The sequence below is a fragment of the Dendrobates tinctorius genome, unplaced genomic scaffold (assembly GCF_039654945.1).
Source record: "Dendrobates tinctorius isolate UK_male_01 unplaced genomic scaffold, ASM3965494v1 ptg000007l, whole genome shotgun sequence".
Classification (NCBI taxonomy): domain Eukaryota; kingdom Metazoa; phylum Chordata; class Amphibia; order Anura; family Dendrobatidae; genus Dendrobates; species Dendrobates tinctorius.
In genome coordinates this window covers 23139466-23166318 of record NW_027361675.1, presented here as the reverse complement: position 1 = coordinate 23166318, position 26853 = coordinate 23139466, and positions in this window count along the sequence as shown.

Sequence of the window (26853 nt, the reverse complement as noted above, 5' to 3'; positions counted from 1 at the left end):
TGAAAGTCTGTGCTCTTTTTTCTGTACACATACATTTGATCCTTGAGGTCAAAGAGTTCTATTTTAAAATCATCGTTGAACAGGACTTGTTTAAAAAATGCATCAGCCTTGTTTAGATGTCCTTCTGCATACTTCTGACACTGAATTTTATGGTGAGGATGCAGGAGATATATTGTTCTGATGACTCTTTCATGAAGGCCATATTTGTGTAGGTGTCTCTGAACAGTAGACCCATGAACCACAACTCCAGAGTCTTTCTGAAGGTATTTTGCAGTCAAACGGGGACTCCGATTTGACTATGTAGTAATACTACGAGCAGAAATTTAAATTTTGCTTGGTCTTCCAGAACTTATCTTTACCTCCACTGTTCATGCTAACTGCCATTTCTTAATTACATTTCGAACTGAGGAAAGGGCAACTTGAAAACACTATGCTATCTTCATATAGCCTTCTCCTGCTTTGTGTGCCACCACATTTTCTTTTTCACAGTGCTAGGCAGATGCTTAGAAGAACCCATGGCTGCTGTTTTTTAGCACAAGGCTAGGTTTTTATAGAGTTGGGAAAATTATATAACCTGACTTTTCCTAACAAAGATAGTGTGAAATCCACAACTCTAACAGGCTAATTAAGGTCTGAAACCTTGGTCTAATTTATCTGAGCACACATATCTCCAAAGGTGCCCAAACTTTTGCATTTGTCCGTTTTAAAATGAAAAAAAATGACAATATATATTTTTTTTGTCTAAAATAAATACAAAGGACATTTGTCATCTTTAACTTTAGGCCTTTCATGGATCATTTCATGTTCAACTTGCTTAACTGTTCACAATAACATTAATTTTGACCAGAGGCCAAAATATAGGTGAATGTATTCAATAGTGCTCGTTCTTGATATTGAGGAAATCAAGATGTCTTGAAAATGCTGTTTACATTTATTCATCATTTGTATATCATTAACATGTATATCGATCCTATGATTTCAATAATTTCATGATTTTTCCTTCTTGATGTTGCAATTTCAAAGTTGAGGAGTACATATATTTAAATGGTAAAACCACTTTCAATATAATAGCATCCCAGACAACTTTCTCAGGAAGAGACAGATTAGATGATCCTCCTGTCCTGATAAAGAGCTATCAAAGTGTCTTTGCAATTAGAGCCAAAGTCTATATGTTCAACAGAGCCTCATTTACCTGCCTACAACAATGCCCCATAACTGGATCTACTAGTCTGCGCCCCCAGATGTGTGCATTAGAGATTCATATCGGTTCCATCTAAAATATGCAGGAATCATCGTAGCTCACACTCTTTTGCATAAAATAACATATTTTCCATAGCCTTTATATCTGAAATAAGTATAACATTATATTTGCCCAGCTGAAAGCAGTAGTGAAACTAATTAATAGTAAAATGAACAGTTTTTTTTTTACCCAAGTATATGTCTGCACGTACATGAGTCTAGCTTGTGGAAAGGCCATCCTATTCATTTTGGTTGACTCTCCTCAACAGGCACAACCCAAGCATCTGTGCAAAATAATCTCTCTAGCAATGGAAAACAGTTTTTTTATGTGGCCAGTAGCATTGTTTACTGTGCCCTCTAACTAATATATAAGTACTAAGACAAAATCAGAAAAATCACTAGCTCACTTTCAAAAAGCAGAAAGACATAAAAACTTTTGATATTCTCATGAAATTATATTGCTATCATCATCCACACGAGTTGACAAATTCTCCACAACACTGGAGCATTTGGGAAACCTATGCTATCTATATTCAAATATGAAAAAAAAGAGGCAAACGTTTACGTTTTGATAAAAGTGAGCACAATCAAATTCAACTTTGTCTTATACATGTACACTACCGGTCAAAAGTTTGCACACACCTGTTCATAGAATGAATTTCTTTCTTCTTATTGGTATGTGCATATTGTAGATGCAAAATAAAGGCAGCAAAACCACAAAGGAACACACATGGAAACAAAGTATAAAGGAATGTATGAAATAACCCAAAATATGCATTGAGGTTGGGTGATTGTGGAAACCATGTCATCTGATGCACGATTCCATCCCTTTTCCCCTTGGTCACATAGCCCTTTCTTAGGTATGTTTTGAGTCTTCGTCCTGTTGCAACACAAATTATAGTCTAACTAAGCGCAAACTATAACTTGTCTCAGAATGTTTTGGTAGCCATACTGGATTAGTGTGCCTTGAGTTTTGAATAAATCACCAGCAAGCATCCCAACACCATCACAACTCCTCCTCCAATCTTCACATTGAACACAACACATACAGTTGTGCTTAAAAGATTACATACCCCTGATGTTTCTGGATTGTGAGTTTTGGGAAAGCAAAAGAATTGTCAACGGATTTACAGGAAAAGGTAGTGGAGCTGTATAAAATAGGAAAGAGATACAAAAAGCTATCCAAGAAATTGATAATGTCAGTCAGCAGTGTCAGGTAGACCAACAAAAAAACGAAGGTCAGGTAGACCAACAATAATTTTATCCACAACTGCCAGGGAAATTGTTTGGGATGCAAAGAAAATCCCACAAATAACATCAGCTGAAATACTGGACTCTCTGAAAACTAGAGGAGTGGCTGTTTCAAGTTGCACAATAAGGCACTTAAAGAAAAATGGTCTGCATGGTTGAGTCACCAGAAGAAAGCCATTACTGCGCAAATGCCTCAAAGTATCTTGCCTACAATATGCAAAACAGCACAGATATAAGCCAAAACTTCAGGAGCAAGGTAATTTGGAATAATTAGACCAAAGATTAACTTCTTGACCACAACCATAAACGTTACATTTGGAGAAAGGTCAGCAAGGACTATGATGAAAAGAACACCATTCCTGCTGTATAGCATGGAGGTGGATCGCTGATGTTTTTGGGATGTGTGAGCTACAAAGTCACAGGAAACTTAGTCAAAGTTGAAGGAAAGATGAATGCAGCAGGATATCAGAAAATACTGGAGGCAAATATGCAATCATCAGCCTGGAAGCTGTGCATGGGATGTACTTGGATGTCCCAACATGACAATGATCCAAAACACAAGGCCAAATCAACCTGTCATTGGCTACAGCAGAGCAAAGTGAAGGTTCTGGAGTGGCCATCTCAGTCTCCTGACCTCAATATCACTGAGCCACTCTGGGGAACTCTCAAGCACGCAGTTCATGCTAGGCAGCCCAGGAATTTACAGGAACTGGAGGATTTTTGCCAAGAAGAGTGGTCAGAAAATAAATAACATCATCCACAACTACCATAAAAGACTTCAAGCTGTCATTGATGTTAGAGGGGACAATGCACAGTATTAAGAAATGGGGCATGAGAACTTTTGATCAGGATGTTTTGGGTTGTCAATATGATTTTAGAGAAGAAAACACAGTAGTTTGACAATAAATGGCTTCACACAACCACTAACAAAGAGTGGAGAAAAAGTTTTGGTGTTATTATTCATATTCTCTGAAAAAAAGGTCAATAAAGTAAACATTCTGCCGGGGTATGTAAACTTTTTTGCACAACTGTATAGAAACTATCTGTTAATCTTTTGCATCTAACAAATATATGGCAATTGATTCCAAAAATCTCAAACATTGACTCATCAGACCATAGTATAGATTTTCACCGACCTTATATCCAGCCCTTTTTTGTTTTGCCCAAAATAAGTTGCTTCTTTTTTGCAGACCTCAGTAGTTTTTTTTTATTTTGCAGAAATTCGACTTGTAAAAGCCTGCTTTTAGCAAACTCTTCTAGACAGTTAATGTTGAGATGTGTCTGTATATCATTTACAAGGACTGTTATTTTAGGTGTTGTTAATTTTCAGTTTCTCAGTATAACTTTTATGAACTTATCCTCTGCAGCAGAGGTATTTCTTGGTCTTTCTTTCCTGCGGCAGTCCATATGAGGGCCAGTTTCATCATAGCAATTTATGGTTTTCATAACTGCTCTTAAGTAGTGATGAGCGAGTACTAAAATGCTCTGGTGCTCGTTGCTCGGGTAGAGCAAATTGAAAAGCTCGGGTGCACGTTGCTTGGGTAGAGCAAATTGAAATGCTCGGGTGCTCGACCCGAGCAATGAGCAAAATGTAAGTCTATGGGAAACCCGAGCTTTTTTCCCGCGACTCCTAGGAGGTCCTTTGAGGGTCTAAAAATCTATGGGAAAAGTGCTCAAATGATGTGTGAACAGCATGGGGAAGACCTCTGGAAGCATTTCTGACTCCCAGGTCACTGCTGTGAACAATGTTGGTTTTGAAATTTAGCGTAGAATATGTGTGTCTGTCTTCTGCGTGTGGGTGTGCGGCTGTTTGCTTGTATGTGCGTGTGTGTGCGGCTGTCTGCGTGTGTGTGTGGTTGTCTGCGTGTGTGCAGGTGTTTGTGTGCGTGTGCGGTAACGCTACCAGTACTATCGGTCACAGCACTGTGGGATCATGCTGGCAGATGTCAGCGTGATTCCCCAGTTGACTGTGACCCGCAGTGATGAAGCAGGCTTAGGCCAATGAGACTACTGCTCCAATCGGGCTATTTCTGGTGTCACTGATAACAGTGACCACAAGTGCCGCTGATGGGAGAGTAGTATCATCTGCTGGCACATGGGCCGATGAGACTACTGCTCCCATCCGGCTATCTCTGGTGTCACTGATAACAGTGACAACAGATGCCGCTGATGAGAGCATAGTATCATCTGCCGGCACCTGTGCTTACTGGTAAAAAAAAAAAAAAAGTAAAATTACATACATATTCATTATTCACATAATACATACGTATTGATACATAATATATACATATTCACATAAAAATAAAAACAAATTATACTCACTGCACACCAAATCCCCGACATCCTCGTCTCCTAGAAATAACATAAAATAATAAATCAAACATATACTCCCTGTCCACTGTAGTCCAAGGTAATCCAGATTGTCCGACGGCAATCTCACGTGTAGAACAGTCACATCGGGACTCTACCTGACCGGCGATACACTGACAGGAGATAATCGCCCCTGCAATGTATCAGCTGATCGACTCCATGCTGTCACTTATGGCACCGCTGCGTGGTAAAGTTCTCACACAGTGGTACTGCCATAAAATGAGAGCACCAGAGTGATGAACTCTGGTGAACTCTCTCACGGCGGCTCAGTGATACTGTCATGATCCCAGTGCAGGTTTTTGAGCTGCACGTCAGGCATCAATGTCTGGAGCTCAGTGCAGGTTTTGACCTGCACACCTCGGGTTAATGATTGTGGCCTCTTTTTGGTTCTGGGAGAGCTTCTTAAACCCCTGGGAAGCTCCAATCCCTGTCAGTTATACTTTTGCCTTTGGCCGAGTGTGGTGACCTCCATGTGCCTGTGCCTGTTTGTTGTTATAGCTTGTTTATATGGTTCTGACCCCATTCTGTTCCCTGTTGTGAGTTTGCCTGTTGATTCTGTACTGCGCTATCCTCTCTGTGTATGACTCGTTGCCTGTTATCTGACTACTCTCTGCTCGCCCTTCTTGTACCTTGCAGCTATTTCTGTGTATGACTCATTGGCTATGTCCTGACTATCCTCCCTGTCTATGCCCCTTGGTAACTTTGTCTTGCAGTTACCCTGCTAGGAGTTCTCTTGCAGCTCCTAGCCCTCTGGAGTTTAGGCCATGCCCCCAGCAGTCACGTGCTTCAGGTCCTGCTGTTCTGAGGTACGCACCTATGCGGCTGCTGCCTGCTCCACAGGTATCTTTGAACACAGTTCGCTTTACTCAGGACACGTGCAGTGGCTCAGTGAGCAAGCTCAGTGTGGTGTTCCTGACAGATACACTGCGGGAGATATTACCTCCTGTCAGTGTATCACCGAAGGCCCTGTAGAACACGTGAGATCGTTGTGGGATACTCGGTAAATAGACTACGGCGGACAGGATAGCATTATATGTTGGTTATTATTTTATTTTTGTTGCAGGAGATCGAGGGAGTCAGCGATTAGGCGATACAGTAAATATAGTTAATTAAGATTAATAAAAGACTGTGTTTTTATTGACCATATAACTATAGGGTTAGTAATGGATGGATGTCTTATAGATGCTTCTCCATTACTAAGCTGTGGGCTTGATGTCACCGGACAATACAAAGATGACATCAACCCAACAAATATTACCCCACTTGCCACCGCTACAGGGCAAGTGGGAAGAGTGAGGCTAAGTTCCAGAATTGGTGCATCTATAAGATGTGCCATTTCTGGGGCCGCTGAGAGCTGATATTTTTAGCCTGGGGGCCAATATCCATAGCCCCTTCCCAGGCTACTAACATCAGCCCGCAGCTGTCTGCCTAGCCTTTGCTGGTTTGATTTTATAGGGGGATCCATGTCAATTTTTTTCTGGGGTTCCCCTGTAAAATAGCCAGTAATAGCTAAACAAACATCTGTGAGCTGATATTAATAGCCTGGGAACCTTTATGGCTATTGGCTCCTTCCCAGAAAATTAACATTAGCCCTCAGCCGTCGGCTTTCCCTCTTCTGGTTATGAAAATTATGAGGGAGCCCATGCAATTTTTTTGAAAAAAAATAGATATTGCATTTCACGCAGATTTTCTGTGTATGTGTGGTGTTGAGATTCTCTGTATGCACAGGGTAGATCCCAAGCCTTATCTTCTGTTGTGGTCTCCCATCCAGTCTCGACCACAGTAGATGCTGCTCAGCAAAGACGTCGGTCTCAGCAGCTTGCTCAGACTCAGGCTGTGTGCATTGTTCCTGCTGCCTCTCCAGGTCAAGCTATGGTAACTAACAATAGACAGCAGTGAGCAGTCATTCCTGAGGCTAAGTCCAGGATTCACGCTACTGATCATGCTCGTGAGGTGGCAACCTCTCATTGGTGGTCAGCCGTCAGCTAATCAGGTACAGTGCCGTACTTGGTTCGCAAGCAAGGTCCTGTCTGATTAGCACTGTCTATAAAAGGGTCTTTGGCGAGCCCGTCGGTGCACTAAGATCATGCATATTTGCTGTGTGTGTAGGTGGGACCGTTACCACCCTGTATTCACATGTGCCACTAACAGCACCACGAGTGTGTTTCTAGACAGGCAGTGTAGGGTGGGGACTCCCGCTTGAACTTCGCATCTGCACTGGGCGTCCTCAGGTGCAGGCTCAAAAGCCACCATGTGTCAAAGCAAGTTCAATTACCAGCATAGTGGGGAGGAGAGTTATAGGGACCCCAACTAGCGTCCATTCCTCTATGTTCCTGTGACACCTAACAGGGAATAACTTAGAGTGCTCTCAGTTCTTGTACTGCTCTGTGGAGTAAAGCACGTTGCTCTTTCTGAGCGACGTTTAACTCGGTGTGTTTACGGTGCTTGCTCGCAGCTACGTTCCGCCATTGCCCTCTAGCTGCAGTTTTTTCATCACTGCACGGTGGACCCCAGGAAGCGATTACACCTTCTCATAATTTAAATTTGGTGCGATTCACAAGCCCTAACAGTGTGTGTGTGTGTCTTTAGTTAACCCTTTATGTACCGTTTTATTAATGAGGGCATCTGGCTGACACCTGTTCATTACTAAACCACGGGGTTGGTATTGTATATACTGTATATTATATATACACTTATATTTGTCTTGTGTGTGTAAACATTATATTTGAACATGGTATGTAATAATATTATGGTCTTCAATGGAAAATGAAAAAGAAGAGGTTGAACAAGGAAATGACATCACTTTTTTTAATATATCTTTATTTAGCTTACAAATCTGCATACAAATCCGTATGAAAATCCGCACGGAATTTCAGCTGCGTTTTCTGCCAAGAAAGGCAGAACCGCACAGAAATTTCCACAAGCAAATCCGCAACGTGCGCACATAGCCTTAGCGAAGTTATTTACACCAGTTTTCTGTTAAGGGTATGTTCACACTGGAATAACACCAGAAGCACAAAAAAAGAATAACCCCTAAAATTTAGCTTTTAATTCAATGACTAAAAACATTAGTGTAAATGACTAAAAGAGGGAGTAGTAGAGGACAAAAAATGAAGGGAGAAAAAATACTGTTTTAGTTTTCTTCAGTAATCAAATAATGGGCCACTGGCTAGGTTACCCTAGTCAGCCCTAGTTTCACCCTTCCTAGCCGCGGAGGTTGGCACCCTAGTTGTAGACAATATGGCGCCCCTACTCAACGTCGGTATCCCTAATAGCCCCTACGTCTCCCTACAGTTGGCTGATAAGTATAATGTTGTACATTATTTTTGGCAGATCCTGCGGTGGTACTATCTATTTAGATTTAATCTACTGAGCAATTATGCTATGTGACTTTGTATGCATTGCTACTTGAATATTGGTGTACCACGCTGTATAATCAGAGATGATTATGGTAGCCTTATTATTTTTTATTGTATTTTTGTGAATTAGGGTGATTCTACCCTCACTTGCAAGGTAATGGCTGCCGCATGTGCTATATAGGCTTTTCACTGCCTCTAGTGTGCAATATTTGTACTATTTTTCAATGTGATGTGCTTTTTCTTGTAGCCGTTTTTTAATGTTGCTATCTGGTAATTGGGTCTGCCATTTGCAGCTTATTAGCATTTTTGTGACTACGAGATAAGTCCTTCCCTAAGCTGCCGGATATTAACCCCATTTATCATTTTTTTGACTCCGAGATAAGTCTTTTTGGGGTTTTTATACTATTAGAAATACTACGAGATAAGTTCATAGCAATTTAGTATTATCTATGAGACTATTTTTGTCTCTTTATTTCTTCGGTATAAGTGTGTGTGTGTTTCTTCTTTTTTGTGTCCCTTTTTGTATATGTAGGGAGACGTAGGGGCTATTAGGGATACCGAAGTTGAGTGGGGGCGCCATATCGTCTACAACTAGGGTGCCAACCTCCGCGGCTAGGAAGGGTGAAACTAGGGCTGACTAGGGTAACCTAGCCAGTGGCCCATTATTTGATTTCTGAAGAAAACTAAAACAGTATTTTTTCTCCCTTCATTTTTTGTCCTCTACTACTCCCTCTTTTAGTCATTTACACTAATGTTTTTAGTCATTGAATTAAAAGCTAAATTTTAGGGGTTATTCTTTTTTTGTGCTTCTGGTGTTATTACTGAATACATAATCCCACTGATTAATTTTGAGGTCTGTCTATGTTCACACTGGACATTTTTGCTGCGTTTTTTTCTGCAGCGAAACCTGATTTCTTAGCTGGAAAGACGCTATGGCAAAAAGGCAGGTTTAGGTGCCTAATTCATGCGTTTTTCGTTGCATTTTTTGCAGCATTTTGCTGAAGAAAAATCATGGACAGCAATTCAACATTATTAGCATGCCCAAAGAGTCACAAGTTTGCCCAAACAAACGCACCAAAATCGCAATGAAAAATGCACCTAAACTTGCTTTTTTGCCACAGCAAAAACGCCCAGTGTGAACATACCCTTAACGTCAAAATGGTGTAGATAACTTTGCTAAGGCTACATGCGCACTTTTCGGATTTGCTTGTGGAAATTTCTGCGCAGTTTCTGCCTCTCTTGGCAGAAAACGCAGTTGAAATTCCACACGGATTTGATGTGTTTTTAATGTGGTTTTGATGCGGATTTTCATGTGGCTTTTCATGTGGATTTGTATGCGGATTTGTAAGCTAAATAAAGATAAAATATTTAAACAAAAAATGTGATGTAATTTCCTTGTTCAACCTCTTCTTTTTCATTCTCCATTGAAGACTATAATAACATTATATACCATGCTGAAATATAATGTTTACACACAGAAAACAAAAATAAATGACTTATGTAACACCAAGCCCGAGGTTTAGTAATGAACAGTTGTCAGCCAGATACCCTCATTAATAAAATGGTACATAAAGAGCTAAATAAAGACACACACACAAAATCTGCATGAAACGCAATATCTGTTTATTTTTCAAAACTTTTTTTAAAAAATTGAGTGGGCTACTGTGTAATTTTCATAACCAGCAGAGGGAAAGGAGCCAATAGCCATAAAGGTTCCCAGGCTATTAATATCAGCTGACAAATGTTTGCTTAGCCTTTACTGGCTATTTTAGAGGGGAACCCCAGAAAAAAATTGACATGGGTCCCCCTATAAAATCAAACCAGCAAAGGCTAGGCAAACAGCTGCGGGCTGATATTAATAGTCTGAGAAGGGGCCATGGATATTGGCCCCCCAGGCTAAAAGCATCAGCTCTCAGCCACCCCAGAAATGGCGCATCTTATATTTGCACCAATTCTGGCATTTAGCCTTGTTCTCCCCACTTGCCCAGTAGGGGTGGCAAGTGGGGTTCATATTTGTGGGGTTGATGTCACCTTTGTATTGTCAGGTGACATCAAGCCTACGGCTTAGTAATAGAAAAGTGTCTATAAGACACCCATCCATTACTAATCCTATAGTTATATGGTCAATAAAGACACAGCCAGAATAAAGTCCTTTACTAACCTTAGTTAACTATACTTACTGCATTGCCTAATCCCGACACCCTCAATCTCCTGCAACAAAAATAAAATAATAAACTAACATATAATACTATCCTGTCCGCGTAATCCATTTACCGAGTAGCCCACGATGATCTCACGTGTAGAACAGTCACATCAGGAGATGTGCCTACCCGACCTTCGGTGATACACTGACAGAAGGTAATATCTCCCGCAGTGTATCACTGAGCCGCCGTGAGAGAGTTCGCCGGAGTTCATAACTCTGGTGCTCTCACTTTACGGCAGTATCGCTGTGTGAGAACTTTACCACGCAGTGGTGCCGTAAGTGACAGCACGGAGTTGATCAGCTGATACACCGCGCTGGTGATTATCTCCTGTCAGTGTATCGCCGGAGGCCAGGTAGAGTGGTCACATCTCCCGATGTGACTGTTCTACACGTGAGATCACCGTTGGACAATTTGGATTACCTTGGACTATGGCAGACAGAGAGTATATATTGGTCTATTATTTTACACTATTTCTAGGCAACGAAGCCGTCTGGGATTTGGTGTGCGGTGAGTATAATGTGTTTTTATTTCTATGTGAATATGTATACATTATGTATGAATATGTATGTATTATGTGAATAATGAATATGTATGTAATTTTACTTTTTTTTTTTAACAGTGAGCACAGGTGCCGACATATGATACTACTCTCCCATCAGCGGCACCTGTTGACACTGTTATCAGTGACACCAGAGGTAGCTGGATGGGAGCAGTAGTCTCATCGGCCCAGGTGCTGGCAGATGATACTACTCTAACATCAGCAGCACCTGTGGTCACTGTTATCAGTGACACCGGAAATAGCCCGATGGGAGCAGTAGTCTCATTGGGCCAAGTCTGCTTCAGCTGTGGACTCACGCTGATATCTGCCAGCATGATCCCGCAGCGCTGTGACTGACAGTACCTGTGGTAGCGTTACCGCACACACAGACATCTGCACACACCCACAGACACACGCACACACACACAGACAGCCGCTTCACACAGCTGCACACACAGTCACATCCTGTGACGAGCATGGCAGCACCAGGTCTGAAATAGACCTGATGATGCTGTGCGACCAGCAAATCACTGTAATGCCACAACCAACATGGCTGCGGCATTACAGTGTGTGGCAGACAATCCCTGCATATTCATTGGCTCTATAAAGAGCAACAAATATGCAGTGTGGGGACCCAAGCTCCAGCCGAGCAACCCCTTTAATTCTTTGCGATCTCCGAGCATCACGAGTACTGCGATGCTCAGGCTAGCACCAAATAGTGGCAAGCATACTTGCTCATCACTACTCTTAAGGAGATCTTATAGGTTCAAGGTTTGATGACCATCATATCTTAAAGTAACAATGAACTGTTGTTTCTCTTTATTTTGTTGAGTAGTTCTTTCTATATTCTGGCTTAGGACAGTTGTGGAATGGGACTCAGTACTCTATTCAACACTGTACCAACGCTGCCTCTGCAAAATACACCTGGAGGCCAGTAAGTCCACAAATGAACTCTTGACAAGGCAGCCTGTCCATTGGAAGCTATTTGAGGTGAGATGCGGAATCTTAGATTTAACACATATGGTGGTTTGTTTCACATGTGTTTCTTTATCCTTGTTTCCATGTGTGTTCATTTGTGTTTTTCTATAGTCTATTATTTTATCTTAAAGGAGTTGTAGAGGGTAGCCTGAAAGCTGCCTTATAAAAGAATGACATTATACTATATAAAATCTACACAGCATAATACTAAACAAATCACTTGTACAGGGGGACATCTGTTCTCTCACCATTAAAGGCATCATACTAGGCAGCTCACGTAGGGTTTGAAGAAAGTGTGATATCAGTATCTGGCTCTATTTCTATGCCACAGTTTTTTTCAGCCATTCCCCTCTAATTTATAGATCCAGTTACTATTATGCAAGATAGTATTATATATGTTTTAATATGTTGCTCTTTGCCATTTGATTTCTATATAGTCAATGCCAGGGCAGCTTAGATATACCTGAAATACTAATAGTAACCCATATGGCCACGTGTTTGAGAGTAAAAAATCAGCTTGGTAAGGCCTCTTTCACATTTCGTTTTTTTGCCATCAGTCTCAATCAGTCAAATTGTGAAAAAAACGGATCCGGCGACTGATGCCGCCGGATCCGTTTTTTTTCTCATAGACTTGTATTAGTGACGGATTCCAACTGATGGCCCCACGCTTCATTCATCGTTCGACGGATCCGTCAGAAATTCTTTGTCCGTCGGCCGGAGACAACGGACATAGGAACGTTTTTTGTCTCCGTCGAAAAGTCGGACAGCGACGGATCTGGCGCCGTCCGTCATTTGCTAGAATGGAAGCCTATGGGCGCAGAATCCGTCGCTGTCTGTCAAATGGCGGAATCCAGCGAAGGATTCCATTTTTTTAAACTGAGCATGCGCCAATATCCACAGCCCCAAATGTATATAAACCTGCCAGGTAGGGCAGTCGGATCCAGCGAAAAAACGGATCCGTCGCATCAGTTTGTCACAATCGGCAACGGATCTGTCGATCCTTTGAGCCAACAGATTGTGACTGACGTAAAAAAACTGAAGTGTGAAAGTAGCCTAATATAGTAGCAACAAAGTGTACTCAATTTGTTGCATTGCATCTACACTACAAGTAGTAAATTACATTTGCTGCATGTCATTTGTATCAGTGGATTTTTACAGTGGATTTCACGCTTCAATGTATAGGGTGAAATCCACTGAAAATCCAAGACAAAATGCTTGCAGGTGATGCCCAAGGATATTGGCAGAATTCTCAAGTAATTGTACCATTCCACGTCTCGTTTTGATTGTAGAGAAATAATCAGACTGGTGTCAAACATTCTTCAGTTAAGCAAAAAAAATAAATTACACATTTTAATAGTCTGCAGCAGTCAGAAATATATAGTAGAGCAGTGGAGGGACCGTGAGAAAAGTGAGGGAAATACGTCCCTGAGTTATGGGGGGAGTAGAAGAATTGGAGGGAGATCTACGAAAAGAGTGGGAAAATGAAAGAGATAGAGATGGAGGAGCATGTAGACAGCAGAGTGCCAAAATAAAAGAAAGGGTGGGGAATGGGAGTGGGACACGGAACAGTAAATATCTATAGTATAAAAGAATGTAAATTGTTTAACCCTCTACTTTTCCATCTCATCAAAGATTTTCAAGATCAGAATCTATTGCTATAAAGCCCTCTGACATTTTCCACATCTCTGTAGACAAGAGAACTTAATATGTACAGTGACTGAGAGACTCTCGGCTGCAGAGATGGGAAACTCATGATAACTTACAATGGACTAATGGGCAATTATTTGTCCCATGACCATTAAATGACCCACAGATACTACTCTTAGATAGTCATCTAAAAAATTGTCATTAAAAAGTTTGCCATACATTATAGCATGTGTGTATAAGATATTGTCGATTTTACTTATGTTCTGCCTTAACAAAATATAAATAACACTTCTTTACGAATGGCCCATTTAGACAAGCTAAGAGTATGGGAACAAGCTGATTCTCCCAACTAAACAGGCAAAAAGCTCATTTGTCTTGTGCAATGATTTTTAAGCTAGCGAAAAAATAAATGTTACCGGTAGCACATCCCACATGTGTAGACAGAACTTGTTCTACTGATAACACGATATTTAATGTGCACAGAAAGACGATGTTACGTTAACAATCATTATATGGAGATAGAACATTTGTACACTCGGGTTAACAGATCAGTAAATAACCACAAGTTCTAAAAGTAGATAAAAATAACTAATTCAAATAAGTGAGACAAAAATATTAGACTTTGGTCATTTTTTAAAAGAGGAAAAGGATCCAATTTTAAATTTCTGTAAGCTGCAATAGTATGTGAAGCTTTAGGACGAGTAGATTATTGGAAGGAAAAATTAGAGTCTGGTGCTTTCAATCAATGGGCTAATGAAAACAAATAGGTGATCTAGCACATTTTGCAGATTATAAGAAATACCTTTTTCCAAAAAAATTTGGAAGGAAAATGGGAGTGCATCTTATAGTCCTAGTGTAGCTTAGCGGAAGGGCGATGGTAGTGGAACGGAGTCACAGGAGGTGGTGGAGCAGGACCACAGGAGTCTCCTTGAAGACCTCTTCATGGTGTTTTCAGCATGGACTTCAGACAGAGTTTGGAGGCTACATTAGAGCAATGGAGGCTTGAATGGTGATTTATCTCTTCAGTGTTGAGTCCCGCTTTTGACTTAAGGTACTGTCACACTAAGCGATATCGCTAGCAATATCGCTATAACTTGTGACGTTATAGCGATATTGCTAGCGATATCGCTGTGTGTGTCTGATACTTACCAACGACCGGCTCCCCCGCTGGTTATCGCTGATCTCGCGAGAACGTCCAGGACTGTTTCTCGTCATCAGCTTCCTGCGGTGCTTCCTGTGGAGAGACGAGCGTGGAGCCGGGCGGGAGGACGCAGGATCGCCTAGTATGACAGGTAAGTAGCGACCCCCGTCCCCAGCGATGTCGCTGGTGAGATCTGCCTGTGTGGCAGCTCACTAGCGACCACTTAGCGATGCACCAGCGATCCTGACCGCGTCATATCGCTGGTCGGGATTGCTGGTACATCACTAAGTGTGACAGTACCTTTAGAATAAATGATAGCCAGCTATTGGTATGTACATCACAGAAGGTGACATATACAGAAGAGGGCCCCTGTGTAAGAGCAATATATAGGACCTTTGCAGTAAAACAGCGAATCCTAGTGCGCAATTCCAACTGCTTTGGAAGTGTTAAGTGCCTGTCACACTAAGCGATATCGCTAGCAATATCGCTATAACGTCACTGGTTTTTGTGACGTTATAGCGATATTGCTAGCGGTATTGCTATGTCTGATACTTACCGCCGACTGCTCCCCCGCTGGTTATCGCTGATCGCGTGAGAACGTCCTGGGCCGTTTCTCGTCATCTGCTTCCTGCTGTGGAGACGAGCGATGCGTGGACACGGGTGGGAGGATGTCAGGATCGCCTCGTCTGTCAGGTAAGTAGCGACCCCCGACCCCTGCTATGTAGCTGGTGAGATCTGCCTGTGTGGCAGCTCACTAGCGACCACTTAGCGATGCACCAGCGATCCTGACCGTGTCATATCGCTGGTCGGGATCGCTGGTGCATCGCTAAGTGTGACAGTACCTTTAGTGTATGGCCCTACCTCTTTAATCCCTGTGCGGCTTGATGAGGCCTTCACAAGGGAAAGTCACACTGTTCCTACTTCCAGGATTATGATGTGGGGTGGCATAAAGTATAGTATATGTACATCTCTAGTCTCTATACCAGGTACACTAACAGCTCGACGTTGAATTGATTTGGCCATGGAACCAGAGGTACGATCATTTTTCCAACGTGTCCAAGGAGTCATTTTTTAACATGCCAATGCCAGACCACATACTTCTCATGCCACTGTGAACAGTGAACAGTCTACATGGCCTAAACGTGTTACCATGGTTTGCAGCAGCTTTTGACTTGACTCTCATCGAGCACATCTGGGATGACATTTGTAGCAATTGCACAGGGAGCTGCCAGCAATGGATTTTGATGATTTGCCTGCCCAAATACAATCAGCATAACAGAACTGTTCTCAGACAACCATTAATGACAACATTGATAGCATGACAAGGTGTGTAAGTGCCTGTATTTCTGCTAGTGGAATTCATACTTAACTGGAATCTGTCACCCCATGGAATATTTTTAACCTATTTATGGGCATAGAGGTGATAGAATGGTAAAAATAGTCATACCTGTATGCCTTATATCAGCAGTATTCTTGTGGAGAAATCCTCTTTTATTCTGTTATGGTAATGAACTCTTCCAAGCTCTGGGGCGTGTGGAGCCTGGAAGAAAACTGTACCTCCGATCTTCATTATCGTACCAGAGCCTTCCCTATAGTGTCACAGTGCTCTGTGACATGTAGTGGTGGCCCCGGAATACCACACCTGCAATAGTGCAATTACACATCACTTTTCTGCCTTTCTGTGGACAATGGCTTCTTTGTTCTTCGGTGCCAGCGAGTGATTGCTACTTCGGCACCAATGACCTTCGGTTGCATGGCAATAAGGTGCTCTCCCTGCTTCCTTCCTCCCTGCATAGTTAGGAACCATTCTAGTTTTCAATGCCTCTGTCACACAGCTTGCTGTACCAATACCAGAATGTATATATACATGCATGCATGCATCCTTAAACTGGGACAGTAAGCTAGGTGACAAGGGCATCTCAAACTATAGAAGGAAGGAAAGTGATGTATAATCGCACTATTACAGGGCACAGGCGTTTAATTCCGGGGCCACCACTACATGTCACAGGGCACTGTGATGATGATGGGAGGGGGGTGGTACGAGAATGAAGATCAGAAGCACAGTTTTTTCCAGGCACTTTACGCCACAGAGCCTTGAAGACCTCATTATCATAAAAGAATAAAAGGATTTCTCCACAAGAAATACTGCTGATATGAGGCATACAAGTATGACTATTTTTTACTATTCTGTCACCTGTATGCAGATATTAATAGGTTAAAAACGTCCCAGGGGGTGAAAGATTTCCTTTGATACTAAATAAATCAAGATGTTTTAAACATTTAGTTTTCCTTTTTTTCGTCATATGCAAATCATTAACATTTCCATCAATCCTGTGATTTCCATAACTCCACAACTTTTCGCTCTTGATGTTGCAATTTCAATGTTGAGATATGGGTAAACTATTGTATGCAAGTAATGCTGAGCAAATATAATGACATAATACTCTATACAATCATATAAATTAACTGTTCAAATAAATCAAGTTCCACATATTAGATATCACTGAATGAAATTTTCCAGCTGCAAATCTTTGTTCATTACAAAGTGGAATGCATTGAGAACAATCTATATATATAAAACTGAATGTATATATGTATGTTTGTATCACCAAACAATCACAAAGCATCTTTCATTTCACCAGAGCTGTTCAAAAGAAACTGAGCTGTGATTGGTTGCTATTTACAACAGTTTTCCTTGCAACCAATCACTAAGCATCTCTCATTTTACCAGAGCTGGTTAAAAGAAGCTGAGCTGTGATTGGTTGCTATGAGCAAGTTTTCTCACTTGACAGCACCTCAGCAGACACTGACTGGGTGGGAGAAATCTGGCATCCCTGGGAACATAAGCTCCCAGCCATTGTCTGCCCCACAGAAAGGAACACAGAGCACTTTGGTTTTGACCCCAGGCCTCTCTTTGTACCCATGTATGTATGCAGAAAATTCCTGACTAAAAAACGGACTTCTTCCCAGGAAACGCGTGTTTTTTTCGCGCGTTTTCCACGCGTTTTTTATGCGTTTTTTTCCAGAACATCCCCAGTCTCATAGAATATAGTTAGAAATGCAGATTTTTCAGCGAAATTAATGAGCATGCTGCGTTTTTTACCATGATGCGTTTTTTTCGTGGGAAAAAATGCATCAATATGCACAAAAAGTGCGGAATTCATTAAAATGAATGGGATGCTTCTTGTAAGCATTTTAAGCGTTTTTGCCTGTAAAAATGCGAATAAAAATGCTTGCATGGGTACACAGCCTCAAAGGGATACCCTGTATGGAAATTAAAACCGTTCCACTCAGCTCTGTGGTTCTGACCCCAGGGTCTCTTAAAGGGATCATTGGTATGGAAGTTAGGGCAAATCCACTCTGCGCTTTGGTACTGACCCTAGGCCTTTCTTAAAGGGATCTCCGGTATGGAAGTCAGGGCAATTGCCTTCAAATTCTCTGGTACTGACCCCCAGACTCTCTTAAAGGGATCTCCTGTATACAAGTCAGGGCAAATCCACTCTGCGCTCTGGTTCTAATCCCAATCTCTCTTAAAGTGATCCTTGGTATGGAAGTCAGGGCAAATCCACTCTGCACTTTGGTACTGACCCCAGGCCTCTCTTAAAAGGATCTCCGATATGGAAGTTAGGGTAAATCCCTCAGCACTCTGATTCTCACCCCAGGCCTCTCTTAAAGGGATCCCTGGTATGGAAGTTAGGACTGTTCCACTCAGCGCTCTGGTTCTGACCCCAGGCTGATGGGATGATGTGGGATATTAGGCGTAGTAGTCCGGTGGCTCTGGCTGACGGGATGATGTGGGATATTAGAGGTAGTAGTCCGGTGGCTCTAGCTGATGGGATGATGTGGGATATTATGGGTAGTAGCCCGGTTGCTCTTGCTGATGGGATGATGTGGGATATTAGGGGTAGTAGTCCAGTGGCTCTGGCTGATGGGATGATGTGGGATATTAGGGGTAGTAGTCCGGTGACTCTGGCTGATGGGATGATGTGGAATATTAGGGGTTGTAGTCTGGCAGCTGTGATGGAATGATGTGGGATATTAGTGGTAGTGGTCTGGTGGCTCTGGCTGATGGGATGATGTGGGATATTAGGGGAAGTAGTCCGGCGGCTGTGACGGGATGATGGGGGATATTAGTGGTAGTTGTCCGGTGGCTCTGGCTGATGGGATGATGTGGGATATTAGGGGTAGTAGTCCGGTGGCTCTGGCTGATGGGATGATGTGGGATATTAGGGGTAGTAGTCCGGCGGCTGTGACGGGATGATGGGGGATATTAGTGGTAGTTGTCCGGTGGCTCTGGCTGATGGGATGATGTGGGATATTAGGGGTAGTAGTCCGGTGGCTTTGATGGGATGATGTGGGATATTAGTAGTCCGGTGGCTCTGGCTGACGGGACAATGTGGGATATTAGGGGTAGTAGTCCGGTAGCTCTGGCTGATGGGATGATGTGGGATATTATAGTGAATGTGGATAGGCGGAGTGGGCAGGGCTTTACACTCAGCTTTATATACTGTATATAGATAATCATTATAATTTGTTATAACTAACTGTAGTTAGTTACTATGCCCGGGCAGCGCCAGGCTCTTCGGCTAGTAAAACATAAAAATTATCAATATAAATCAAAATGAATATTCCATGGAGGTCTGCATTTGGAATGCTACTCAAAATCAAAGTGGAAAACCAAATTACAGGCAGATCCAACTTCAGTGGAAATGCCTCAAGACAAGGAAAAGATGCTCAGTAGTGTGTGGTCTCCACGTGCCTGTATGACCTCCCTACAATGCCTGGACATTCTCCTGAAGAGGCGCTGGATGAGTGCTCTCCTCCCAGACCTGTATTAAAGCATTAGTCTACTCCTGGACATCCTGTGGTGCAACGTGGTGTTGGTGGATGGAACAGCATATGATGTCCCAGATGTGCTCGATTGGATTCAGGTCTGGGGAACGGGAAGACCAGCCCATAGCATCAATGCCTTCATCATGCAGTAACTGCTGACACACTTCAGCCACATGAGGCCTGGCATTGTCATGCATCAGAAGTAACCCAGTGCCCACCTCACCTATATATAGTCTCAAAATGAGTCTGACTTATCTCAGAGAAAATAATGCCATCGTCGGTCCCAAATCGGACACGCTGCAAATGACATTTCTCGTTCCCATGCACATAAAACTGTCTGCAGAATCTTTCGATATCGCAGCTGCAGAGGACTTTTATTTAATGTATATGGGGTCCCTTGGTCTACTTTTGCATTTCTATCGACCTTCTTCCCAAAGGGAAACCTTCTCAGATTTAAATTCACTTATGAACCATTACCTCAATATTCTTTTGGTGTGAGTTTGATAAATGCAAAACATTAATATGCTAGTTGTCATATTACTAGTCATCTTTAAATTAGTTGGCAATACCATTTATTCTGTAACAGTTTTACCTGTAAAATTAAAAAACTATTGTCTTTTTCCCCTCAACCTGAAGAAAAGCCAGCTATCAATGAAGCACATAATAAGAACAATAAAGAGGAGGGCAAAAAGACTGGAAGAAAAAATAGTACATGTGTATATTTTGCGCCTATTTTAGCAGGTGATCTGAATTGTAGAGTGATTTGTGAAGGGCCATTAACTAGAATTGGTGCTTAATGATAGTTGCCATTGTGGATAGACAGACGGTGATTCTTCAAACAGCCAAAGACCTCCCTCAGCTACACCTGAGGCCCTTAGCTACCATCCTTGAGCCATTATTATGTCACAATAGTCCTGTCCAGAGTATGCAATTACTATAATGATGACCCTCAGTGGCTACAGGAGTAGGTATAGTTACATTTTGTATGCCTAAAAGTTACACAATATTCCTTGTAATTATCCATATCATCCATTTATGGGGGCAATATAGTATAAGTATATCCACTGGCTTATATAGAGAAAAATCGAATATTCTTCCATGATCCAGTGGTGATTCTTTTCATCAAGCACTTTCTGCACCATGTTTTGGGAATATGTCAGCGGGAATGAATCACCAAGCAAATGAGATTGTAGGTCTCTATAGGTGTATATACACCTGACGTTGACCTGCATGTAAAAAAAAATACTTTTTTATCAGTTGTTTTAACTCTGCTTATAACAAATTTCCATTTTTGCGCATTCAGACATTGTTTTTTGGAGATGTTTTGACACTGTACATTTTATGGTAAAAATGACCATGAAATGTGATTCTACTCATCAATATGATTAGAATGATACATGTCCAGTTTTTATAATATTTTAATGGTGAAAAAATATCTGAAGTTTTCAAAAAAAACATTTTTTTGGATCGTGTCGCCATTTTCCAAGTCCCATAAACGTTTTCATTTTTCAGTTGATAGAGCTGTGTAATGACTTATTTTTTGCGAGGCAAAGTGACTTTTTTATTGATACCATTTTGTGATAGATGTGATGTTTTGATTGCTCCTTACAGAATTTTTTGTGGCATTGCAGTGACCAAAAAACATTCTTGGCATTCTTGAATATTTTCAGCTTGCGGTGTTTGCCGATTGGTAAATTAGTTTTATATTTTATATATCGGACTTGCCCGAATTCAGCATTACCAAATACAGTTGTGGCCAAAAGTATTGACACCCCTGCAATTCTGTCAGATAATACTCAGTTTCTTCCTGAAAATGATTGCAAACACAAATTCTTTGGTATTATTATCTTCATTTAATTTGTGTTAAATGAAAAAACACAAAAAGAATTGTCCTAAAGCCAAATTGGATATAATTCCACACCAAACATAAAAAGAGGGTGGACAAAAGTATTGGCACTGTTCGAAAAATCATGTGATGCTTCTCTAATTTGTGTAATTAACAGCACCTGTAACTTACCTGTGGCACCTAACAGGCGTTGGCAATAACTAAATCACACTTGCAGCCACTTGACATGGATTAAAGTTGACTCAACCTCTGTCCTGTGTCCTTGTGTGTACCACATTGAGCATGGAGAAAAGAAAGAAGACCAAAGAACTGTCTGAGGACTTGAGAAACCAAATTGTGAGGAAGCATGAGCAATCTCAAGACTACAAGTCCATCTCCAAAGACCTGAATGTTCCTGTGTCTACCGTGCGCAGTGTCATCAAGAAGTTTAAAGCCCATGGCACTGTGGCTAACCTCCCTAGATGTGGACGGAAAAGAAAAATTGAGAAGAGATTTCAATGCAAGATGGTGCGGATGTTGGATAAAGAACCTCGACTAACATCCAAACAAGTTCAAGCTGCCCTGCAGTCCGTGGGTACAACAGTGTCAATCCGTACTATCCGTCGGCGTCTGAATGAAAAGGGACTGTATGGTAGGAGACCCAGGAAGACCCCACTTCTTACCCCGAGACATAAAAAAGCCAGGCTGGAGTTTGCCAAAACTCACCTGAAAAAGCCTAAATCGTTTTGGAAGAATGTTCACTGGTCAGATGAGACAAAAGTAGAGCTTTTTGGGCAAAGGCATCAACATAGAGTTTACAGGAGAAAAAAAAAGAGGCATTCAAAGAAAAAAACATGGTCCCTATAGTCAAACATGGCGGAGGTTCCCTGATGTTTTGGGGTTGCTTTGCTGCCTCTGGCACTGGACTGCTTGACCGTGTGCATAGCATTATGAAGTCTGAAGACTATCAACAAATTTTGCAGCATAATGTAGGGCCCAGTGTGAGAAAGCTGGGTCTCCCTCAGAGGTCATGGGTCTTCCAGCAGGACATTGACCCAAAACACACTTCAAAAAGCACTAGAAAATGGTTTGAGAGAAAGCACTGGAGACTTCTAAGGTGGCCAGCAATAAGTCCAGACCTGAATCCCATAGAACACCTGTGGAGAGATCTAAAAATGGCAGTTTGGAGAAGGCACCCTTCAAATATCAGGGACCTGGAGCAGTTTGCCAAAGAAGAATGGTCTAATATTCCAGCAGAGCATTGTAAGAAACTCATTGATGGTTTCCGGAAGTGGTTGGTCGCAGTTATTTTGGCAAAAGGTTGTGCAACCAAGTATTAGGCTGAGGGTGCCAATACTTTTGTCTGGCCCATTTTTGGAGTTTTGTGTGAAATGATCAATGTTTTGCTTTTTGCTTCATTCTCTTTTGTGTTTTTTCATTTAAGAAAAATTAAATGAAGATAATAATACCAAAGAATTTGTGTTTGCAATCACTTTCAGGAAGAAACTGAGTATTATCTGACAAAATTGCAGGGGTGTCAATACTTTTGGCCACAACTATTTGTGTATTTTTTTGTTCTTTGAGTAACTTTATTTTTAATGTGGGGAAAAGGAGGGTGATTTGAACCTTAATAGTCCCCTTTGGGGATTTGAAGCTGTGATACTCCGATCACTTGTGCTATATACAGTGATGCCACAGAAACCTTTGAAGTCCGACCACAGGCAGGGTTTCAAAGGTACTCCATAATATCAAGGTCTTCAACAGAATCACGGCTGTCATATTAACCCATCGGCAACCAGTGATCACGTCAAAGGCGCGCCAATGAGCGTATGTTAAATGTCTCTGTCAGAGACTGACAGGGGAATTTAACAGGTTAAGAATCACACCTCTGCTCCACCTACAATTGTTAGAGGCAGGTTCTAGCTATAAGATACAATTATGACCTGCCAGGTATGGAGTGGGCTCACTCTGTGAGCCTGCACCATACACCCACTTCCGAGTTGCTTTGTACATGTGTGGTTAATGACGTGAAAGAGTTAAGAAAAGTAGTAGAAGGTGCTTTCTTATATAGTTGACATTGGAACAATAAAATTGACACAGATAATGAAGAATGGATTTATATTTCCTATTGACTTGTTATTCATATTTCTAAGAATAAAAGTAACATATATGATTAATCATCATTTAAAAATGTAATTGACTGTGTAAGAGCTAGTTTTGGGTGGAACTGGAGTAGGAGCCAGAGTGCAAAGTTTCTATATAACATAAATAATAAAATTTAGCATTATTTGAACTTACAATCATTTTTGGTGATAACAGATTTGACTGTTGTTTCCCAAAGCACTTGTGTCTGAGCATACTAACAGATGAATGGCTATACCATACTAAAGGTTAGTAAAGGCTTAGATAGCTAAAACACACACATATGCTCACTAGGGTGGTCCTTAATGCAAACGAAAAATTATATTTTACATTTTTTGATGGGGCAACCTCTGAAATGATTCATTTTGGCAAAAAAGAAACAAACAACAAACATTTTAAAAATCTTTTCAATTTTACAGGTTGCTACCAATCAAGATATATAATCCTTTGAACTTATATTGCTAAAAATTAATCATTATGATCGGCAATTACAAATCATGCTTATTTCTCAACGAAAACAGTTGCTTTTGTTGCCTGACAGTTAAATATTTGTTTGATAGCATCACTTATTATTTGCGGTCCATGGGTGTCTATTTCGTTCTATCTCCATGTCGTTCTCGATAGGCCTTGACTACCAGCATAATAAATTGTTTCTGTTCTTGATCTTGTTCTTCTGTTCTTGATATATTCTTCCATCAGTGCTACTCCTTGGTCTGCAGTATCATTAGTCACTCTCATACCACTCACGGTTTTCTTGGCAGCCTGGTAGCCTTCATCTGCAGACCATAGATCTAAATCTTTGGACAGGATTACCAATGACATCAGTGATGCTAAAGAACCTGTAGGTTTTCTGAGTGACAAAATCTTCCAGGTTCTTTATCACAACTAATGCTGAATCGTCAGTTATCTTATTGGAAGGATGTTCTGCAGCTGTTGTTTGTAGGGATGTCACTATCAGATGTTTTCAATCATTTGCCACAGCATCATCAAACAAGGTTAGAATTGATCAGCTCTTTGGACAACTACCATAAGTGTTTTTTCATCTTCCTCATCATGAATTCTAATGCTGAGATGTTCTGTTCCTTGTACAGATAGATGTCCTTGAGCAGCAGGTGATTAGTGCGTGGAGCTGATGGTGCTGATGGCGCCAGGAACCATGCCTTCACATAGATCAAAACAATGAACTGACAGATGTCTGTGACAGCCTTTTCATCCTTATTTGTCAGCACGAACTGACTCCTGATCCATCCATAATTTTAACTTATAGCTAGCCTTTGCTATCCATCTGGCTCGATGCAGTACAGCTGGAGCTCTGAAATATTCCTCTAGATGGAACACCAAGGAAAATGATTGTTAACACTAATAATTCTCAGTAGTCCTCACAAGGTTGGTACTGAAGCAGTTGCATCTCTGCAAAGGCTATGATTTCAGTTGCAATGTGGGAAACTGCTGTTGAAATGATCTGGCCTGAGAGTGCTGTGTGAAAGGTAATCAAGTCAATTATATGCCAGTTATTTTTGAACCAGCTGAAATCCCTTTTTATGGACCTTTTAGACCAAGGCAATGAATAACTACTGCATTCAGCAGTATTTCTAGAATATGATGGCGGCATGCAAACCACAGCATGTTTTTGTCAAAGTTCTGCTCTAGAAGTTTGCAAGTGCAGTTCTTGAAACCCATGTTGACAGATGTAGTATTAAAACACATGAACTTCACATTGTCAGTAACATTCCAGGTCACTGCTACAGCATAAAACAGCATTAGAACAAGCTTCACCTGTTCCTTTGCTAAGCTTTGGGACACCAAGCAACTGATCAGTGCCAACTCCAATACCAGAATGGGAGGATGGTCTACAGTTTTCCTGCTGCTCATGTCTTCTAAGAGCTTTCCATCCCAGTGAATTGTTAAAGGTACAGTTGGCTGAAATTCCTGTTTTAGGTTTAGAGCCATTGACTGATGGCATTTTATTCTTTCTCTACTAACTGATGATCAATTTACTTTGGAATCTGGAGGATCATGGCCAAGATGCCGAAGGGTTTGTGTAAGACTGCTGCATTTCTGTCACTACCTGTAGCCACATCAAGACATGATGACAGTTTGCCATCTACTACACTGACTCTTCCTCTTTTGGCTTGTTTTGCTGACTGCAGTACCTCTGATATTTCATTTGTTTCATTGACTTCCATACCTATATCTACTTCATCAGATGACAACTGCAACACCACCTTTTCCTCTGATATTAGCCTGATGAAGAGACGTAAGCTGTCCCAAAAGCTTGCTTTGTAACATCATTCACTGTAATTTGTTAGCCATTAAAAGGTATCACACCCAGATTCCTATTTTGTTTCTCTCACTGAGAGCACTTTATAGATTTTTTTCTAGTGGTTAACACGGTACCAAACCACTTTTTTACCTTTACCTCTCTAGCACTTGTTTCTTGTCTCTCTTATCTAAACCTACTGTCTAAACCTGAATTGCATTCTTCCTCCTCATTGTTCAAACTATCAGAACATTTAGCTATGTTTTCTTTGTCTTTCTTCAGCTTGTCGTATTATAGAATCATAGAATGTTAGCATTAGTAGGGACCTCAAGGGTCATCATGTCCAACCCCATGCTCAATGCAGGATTCACTAAACCTTCTCAGACAAATGTCTGAATACCAAACAGGAAGGACGTGATAAAAAATCCATATAAATTCCCTAAACTTCAATATAATAATCAATTATTATAATAATACAAAAAAAAAAAAAAATATATATATATATATATATATATATATATAGGGTCATGCATAAAAATCTATGGCCAGCCAAAAAGATCGAGGAGTGGATACCACTCAAAAGTTGATAAGCTAAAAACTGGGAGATGGTTCAAGAAAAAGCTGGAAATAAAATGCATCTATATATAATAAATAAATAGATAAAAATACAGACAGGGAAATTTGATTGATTAAAAAATGCCTTTACAGGAAGTATTTGCAACAAAAAAGTGCTATAAAAAGGTGCCCCACACATATGACATAAAAATATGTCAAACACAGAAAAATAAATAAAATATAACCGGGACCAATATTAAAAAATCACAAATAAATCTAAGGTGCAAAAATATACTGATACAAGTAATAATTGAATTATTAAATAAATTGTATCACCTTAGATAAAAATACATGCTGTATAAAATATAAATTAACCCAAATAAAATCTATAATACATACTGATGAGCCATAAAAAAATAATAATATATAAATATATGCAAATAGTGTGTACATATGTACAAATAACAATTTAAACAAATCCAAAGAGTACAACAGTTAATATAGATCAAAA